Here is a 6,636-nt window from a genome sequence, read left to right as displayed (position 1 = left end):
AAGCCGGCGTTTTGGGGTCTGTAAATATTTTTTTTAAAACAGGTTCCAGAGTGAAAAGATTTGAAGACGGCGCATACGTGGTTGTTACTGCCGTTGTTACTGCCTCTCCACAACTTTTCTGAAACGCTTGCGTCATACATATATTTTACAGCATCTTCAGGCGTATTGAGTACATTCATGTGGGACGCACAAACTTACTGACACAGCTCCGTTTTTACGGAGAACATTTTTGAATTTATAAGCGTTTCGTATTTTGGGGAAATTTAGCTTTAGTTTCCTTGCAAAACCTTTGAATGCTGATCAAACAACTGCAGTCCAGGTTGCTCTTACCACATTTGCACACAGACAGTATAGCACATTGAAAATGTTCAAATGAAATAAGACATGAATTTTGAATGTATTGTAAATACAAATGTTTGACAAACAATAATAATCATTTTAAACATTTTTAGCCTGGTACAAAAGCTGGTTTTGCTGTCCCTAGCTAAGTTTTCAGGAACTCTGTCAAATCAGGGCATAAATGGGGATATGGTTTTATTTATCGCTGCATTGTATTCTATGGGATCAGTCATCATTTTATCTAGTTTGTACTTTCTTTTAACTTGACATCTGAGCTTTTTAAGAAAGACCTAGAAGATCATAATCAAAACTCTTAAGTGGTTAACCAGTTAAGAGTAGATTGGTGAGACGTCACACGCTGTCGAAATCAGAGACTTTGTTCCAGCTCGATAAGCAAACAAGCACCTTTTCTGTGCAGAGTTTGCATGTTCTCCCTGCGGTTGCACGGGTCTTCTCCAGGGACTACAGATTCCTTTCACAGTTCAAATTAAGTGCTTATAAAAAAGGCCAATTGAAAAAAGTCAAATGTTTTCAGTATCTGGTTGTAGGTGATGCTTGAGCCCAAACGGTCAGACAGTAAGATAAATGTGAAAAACAAAATATGAGTGCGTAAACATCTAAGCTGCCTGAGGAATTATATTTCTCATTAGTCTGATACAGTTTAGGTTTAAAGGAGCTTGAGGCTGGATTTATGAAAAAAAATTATATACGTTTTAATTTTTCTAGTAATAATGTCAGATGAAACGTTTCAAACCAAAAAGAATGAGCCCTCTAGTATATCTGTCCGTTGCCTTGAACAGGCTGTGTGCTGCAAAATGTGCTGCAAGGCAGGGGCCGCTTTTCCCGCGCTGCCCTGCGGATGTGACGTCACATGACGCTGCATGCGTGTTCTCCCCGTTCTCCTCATGGATGTATTATATAAAACTGGATGGGACGTCAAAAATGGCCGCCCATTCATTTCAATGCATTCTGCTCAGCCAGCGCATAAGCCGAAAAAATCTCTGACTTCCGGGTTTACTTCCGCATACAGCGGCCCATAGAGCATGCGCAGTTGAGTCACCTCCCATGATGCTCTGGGGCCTCCCATCATGCCCCGGGGCAATGACACAAGTATTAATATAATATGTATTAATATAATATCTTAATTAATGTATATTATTACATGTATAGTATTACATATATTATTAATGTATTAATATAATAGAATTACATAATATATATTAATATAAACATCCGTGGAATGCACGGACACGGCTGTGACGTCAGCCGTGACGTCACGCCCAGAAAGAGACTTTTCTTTGACTTTTCTGGCCGTTATAAAACATTTTTGACAGATATAAAGTCCATGACTTAAAAATATAGAATACAAAGATTAGTAATAGCCGGTGATTACAGCTGGAGGTGTCCTGTGAACAGTTTTAGAGGCTTCTCTTTTACTATTGCGGTCTATGGGAAAAAAGCTTTCTGGGCCGCATGGGATTTTTGGTTGCAGTACCGCGGCTGGCCACTGGAAAAAATCGGCGCGCCTTCTGAGTGGGAGACTCGGGGGCTGGTTCTCCTGTGCCGGCTTCGCTGTTGGCTGCAGTACCCCCGACGGCCGTCGTGGCGAAGGGTGGCGCTAGAGAGTCTCATTTCTTAAAAGGAGCCTCATGCTCCTTTTAAGTTGTGGGTCTAAAAACTTAAATTCAGAGGTCTTGTGTATTTAAATGGCACAACTAAAGCTTCAAAATGACGAAGGCTTCTGGCCTGTTATTGCTGGTACCTCTGAGTATTAAATAAATGACAAAGCAAAGACAAGTTTTTGAGGCGTTTTAGTCAGTTTTATTAAAAATAAGGGTGAAATATTCCATTTCCACGATTAATTTCAGACTTCATTTTAACTCTTCATTAAACTTTAACATTGTACATCTTAATATACAAATGTATAACTTAAAAACAGTTGTCTACATACATAAGCAGCGGCGGTCTTTGTATTGAGGCGTTGGTAGGCAACCGCCTGGGGCCCCACTAAACTTCCCCATACATAGGGGCCCCCAGAGCAGCTGCCCACACACTCCCCGTACAGCCAGAGCCGGATTAACGCAAAGGCAGACTAGGCACGTGCCTAGGGCCCGACAGGGGGGGGGCCCAGACAGAGGGACAAAATTATTATTATTTTTTTTTTTTTTTTTGTCTGCACACATATTAATGGTTGATAACATGCCGGTAAAAACCTAAGGCATATATATATGTGCATTATTACTATATTTAGTATACATACATATATATATACGCATACATACGCACAGGGCCGCCGCAAGGGATGTGCGAACCGTGCGACCGCACGGGGCTTGGCGCCCCAAGGGGCCTGGCGCTATGGGCCGTTTTTTTTTTCCCCCAATTTTTTTTTTTTTTCCTTATAAATATCAACAGTCACGTTCCATTACAGACCTAAATGTGTACTAGTCTGTGCATATCAATAAATATATGTGCAATGATGATGCGTGTCTGTTGTTCAATACAACTGATCAGACCAAGCGCGGACACAAGCTAGTCTGATCCAGACGGGTGGAGTTGGAACAAACTGTCACACAATGTCGAGAGAACCAGACAGATTCAGGACATTTCCATCAGGGGATGAAAAAAGAAAAAAACCAAAGAAAATGGAAGAGTTTAATGCCTCTCTGAAAGGCACGTTTGATAAATTTGTTACAAAAATCACCGATCCGACCGGGTCTCAAGCAGCCATGGGGCCCCGCGTCGAGGCAAGAGATGATGATGAGGCAGGGGAAGGTATCCAGTATTTTGCTAATTGGAGAGTTAAAATTGCGCATATAGACACCCGATCCGACCCGAAAAACCCAAAAATTTCGCGCGCGTGAGCGTAGCGAGCGCGCGAGGGCCCCCCTGGCTATTTCACACAGGGCCTCGCAAATCTCCCAAACGGCTCTGCATACGCATACACATACATACATACACATACAGACATACATACTACAGCACACTTTGTCTTACTGCAAATTGTATTGGTCTTTGTAGATTTGACTTCTTATTTAACTATTCAATTTAATCAACACATTTAATTAAGATTTTCTGCAAAATGCTCACAATCGATAAGATAAGGATAATTTAATAGCATTTAATAGAGCATTGTAATAACGTATAAATAATACAAATCTAAAAATAGTCTGATAGACTGTTTAATATACAACACATGACTTATTTTGGAATACAAAGAACCGACTTGACTATGACTATGCTATGTAAAATGTGAATTAACTTTTATTAGTAACTTTGGTAAGTTTAAGATTTCATAAATAACATCGATGGAGGGGGGCCCAAAAATCACAGTCTGCCTAGTGTAGTCCATTTATTTAATCCGGCACTGCGTACAGCTGATAGTCTAATTGGGGGCCCCTGGAGTGTGGAGTGAGCCCCATCCATGTGTTTATAAATTGTCATTTTGTATGTTTAAATCACAAGCAAAAACAACACAATAAAATACAGAGAAATACAGAATCCGTGCACACCCCCTCCCTTTCGCGTTAAAATTGAATATTCCATCCATGCAGTGCTTTAAGTGGGCTGGTGCGCAGCAGTACCCCCACTTCTCAATATTAGCCTCTGGGGTACCGGGACTTTTTACGGTGTACCGGGACTTCTCATGAGCTCAGTGCTCTGTTCTCTCCTTGTGATTTGGCTACAGTGGCGTTGCAACGCGACTGCCCCTCGTGAGACGTTCACTCGTAAAGACTGATTTATGGTTCCGCGCTAAATCGCCGCAGAGCCTACGCCGTAAGGTACGCGGCGGTCGCAACGTACTTGCGCGTCGCCGCGTAACCTACGGCGTAGGGTCTGCGTTGGTGTAACGCAGAACCATAAATCAGTTTACGGAGGTCCCGGGAGTCGAGTGTGCCAGAAAGCAATACAAAGAACGCGAAGAACGAAGAACATATTTTAATCTTTCTTTAAAAGTGGAGAGGGGGAGAAACCTCTGCTAAAAGCTGTCCATCAAAATCAAAATCACCCCCCCCACCCCTCCTGAAATAAAAACGGTCAAAATCATCCCCCCTGAAATAAAAATGAATGTGGTTTTACTGCTTTTTCAGCATTTAGAGTCATCACCAGAAAAATAACACCAGAAAAATAACTTATTTGACAATTTTCATCTGTTTCAAGTAAATTTTCACTTGAAATAAGTAGAAAAATCTGCCATTGGCAAGATTTTTCTTCTTATTACAAGCAAAAAAATCTTGTTCCACTGGCAGATTTTTCTACTTATTTTAAGTGAAAATCTACTTGAAACAGGTGAAAATTGTTGTTTTTTCCAGTGATGAGTCTTGTTTTAAGTCCAATGCGATTTTTTTTTTACTAAAATAAGACATTTTGACTAGAAATAAGACAAATATTCTTGTTAAGATTGTGAGCTTTTGCAGTGATCCATTTTACTTATCCTGTGAAGGACAGAGTCATATTGATAAGTTCAGAAAAGTGTTTTTTATTGTTGTGTTTTGATGTATTTGATGTAAGCCCAGTGGATATTTAAAGCTTACAGAAGGCTGCATTTAACTGCTGCTATGTCATTCCTGCAGTATTTCTGCAGCTGTTTTGGTCAGTGCTATTATTTGTAATATATTATATTATTTGTAATCAGCACAAATTATCTGTCCCCATATGATAAAATCCACCATCCCCCCTGATTCTTTTTTTACAACTCCAGTACTCTCTACCAGTGAATGTGAGCGTTTTCTTGTGTACACATAATTTGTTTGGAAAATTCAATAAAACAATTTTCTTTTTAAAAATCAGGATAATGTCCTAGTATTTAAATATATCACTTAATCATCTGCTGTTACCCACCGACTAATTTAACTGACATCAGTTGAATAAGGGGAGTACCGGCACTTATTTTTGTCCACTTAAAGCACTGCATCCATGCCATCATGTGCGCGAGAAAACTGTTCCAAAACATTCCCCATGTTCATGATGTTCATATCTGCGCACGGCGCAATTACAATGCAGAATGCATTGTGATCCCTCAGTGGTGGCTGCGCACATCTGCGCAGTGGGTGGCACTGCGAACGTGCCGTTTCTGAAAGACGGAAGTGAAATGCTACACTCAAGCTAGCGGGGAAGCGAGTTGTAAGAAGTTGAACAAACTTTTGAAATTAGCGAAATGAAGCGCCACTATGAAAGTGGTGCTTCCAAAAGGAAGAAAAAGGAAGAGGCCAAATCAAAGGCTCACTCACTCACTCACACACACACTCAGATATCTATCCCTCACTCAGACCTCTCTTTTAAAATATTCTTTAAATAAATACTTTGCTTTTTGATATACAATGGTGTGTTATCTGAAACTCATTGTTAAAAGTAAGGGTTCGATGGGCCTCCTGGATAATTTCGCCTGGGGCCCCCAAATGGCTAGGACCGCCACTGTACATAAGTAGTTATGCATGAACATGTCAAAGTTGATGGTTGGTGTAAGGCTGAAAACAAAATCCTGAGGTCTTGCGTATGTAAAAGCAGTTTTAAATGCCCATCCATGGCCTCGGTTTTGGAGGTGCTGATTCTCATTCCTGCCGCGTCGCACTCGGCCTCAAACCGCCCCAGCACATGCTGAAGGTCCCGGTCCGATGAAGCCAACAGGACAACATCATCTGCAAAAAGCAGAGACGAAATCCTGAGGTTCCCAAACCGGATCCCCTCCGGCCCCTGGCTGCGCCTAGAAATCCTGTCCATAAAAATTATGAACAGGACCGGTGACAAAGGGCAGCCCTGCCGGAGTCCAACATGCACCGGGAACAAGTCTGATCTTCTGCTGGCAATGCGAACCAGACTCCTGCTCCGATCATACAGAGACCGGACAGCCCTTAATAGAGGGCCCCGGACTCCATACTCACTCAGCACCCCCCACAGAATGGCACGAGGGACACAATGCCTTCTCCAGATCCACAAAACACATGTAGACTGGTTGGGCAAATTCCCATGAACCCTCGAGCACCCTGCGGAGGGTGTAGAGCTGGTCCAGTGTTCCACGACCGGGATGAAAACCGCATTGTTCCTCCTGAATCCGAGGTTCAACTATCAACCGTAATCTCCTCTCCAGTACCCTGGTGTAGACTTTCCCGGGGAGGCTGAGAAGTGTGATCCCCTATAGTTGGAACACACTCTCCGGTTCCCCTTTTTAAAAAGAGGGACCACCACCGCGGTTTGCCACTCCAGCGGTACTGTCCCCTTCCTCCATGCAATGTCGCAGAGGCGTGTCAACCAAGACAGCCCTACGACATCCAGAGACTTGAGGTACTCAGGGCGAATCTC

This window comes from Cololabis saira, chromosome 5 (genome assembly GCF_033807715.1).
Source record: "Cololabis saira isolate AMF1-May2022 chromosome 5, fColSai1.1, whole genome shotgun sequence".
NCBI classification, from domain to species: domain Eukaryota; kingdom Metazoa; phylum Chordata; class Actinopteri; order Beloniformes; family Belonidae; genus Cololabis; species Cololabis saira.
The sequence above is the reverse complement of the archived record's forward strand: the minus strand, read 5'-3'. Positions refer to the sequence as shown.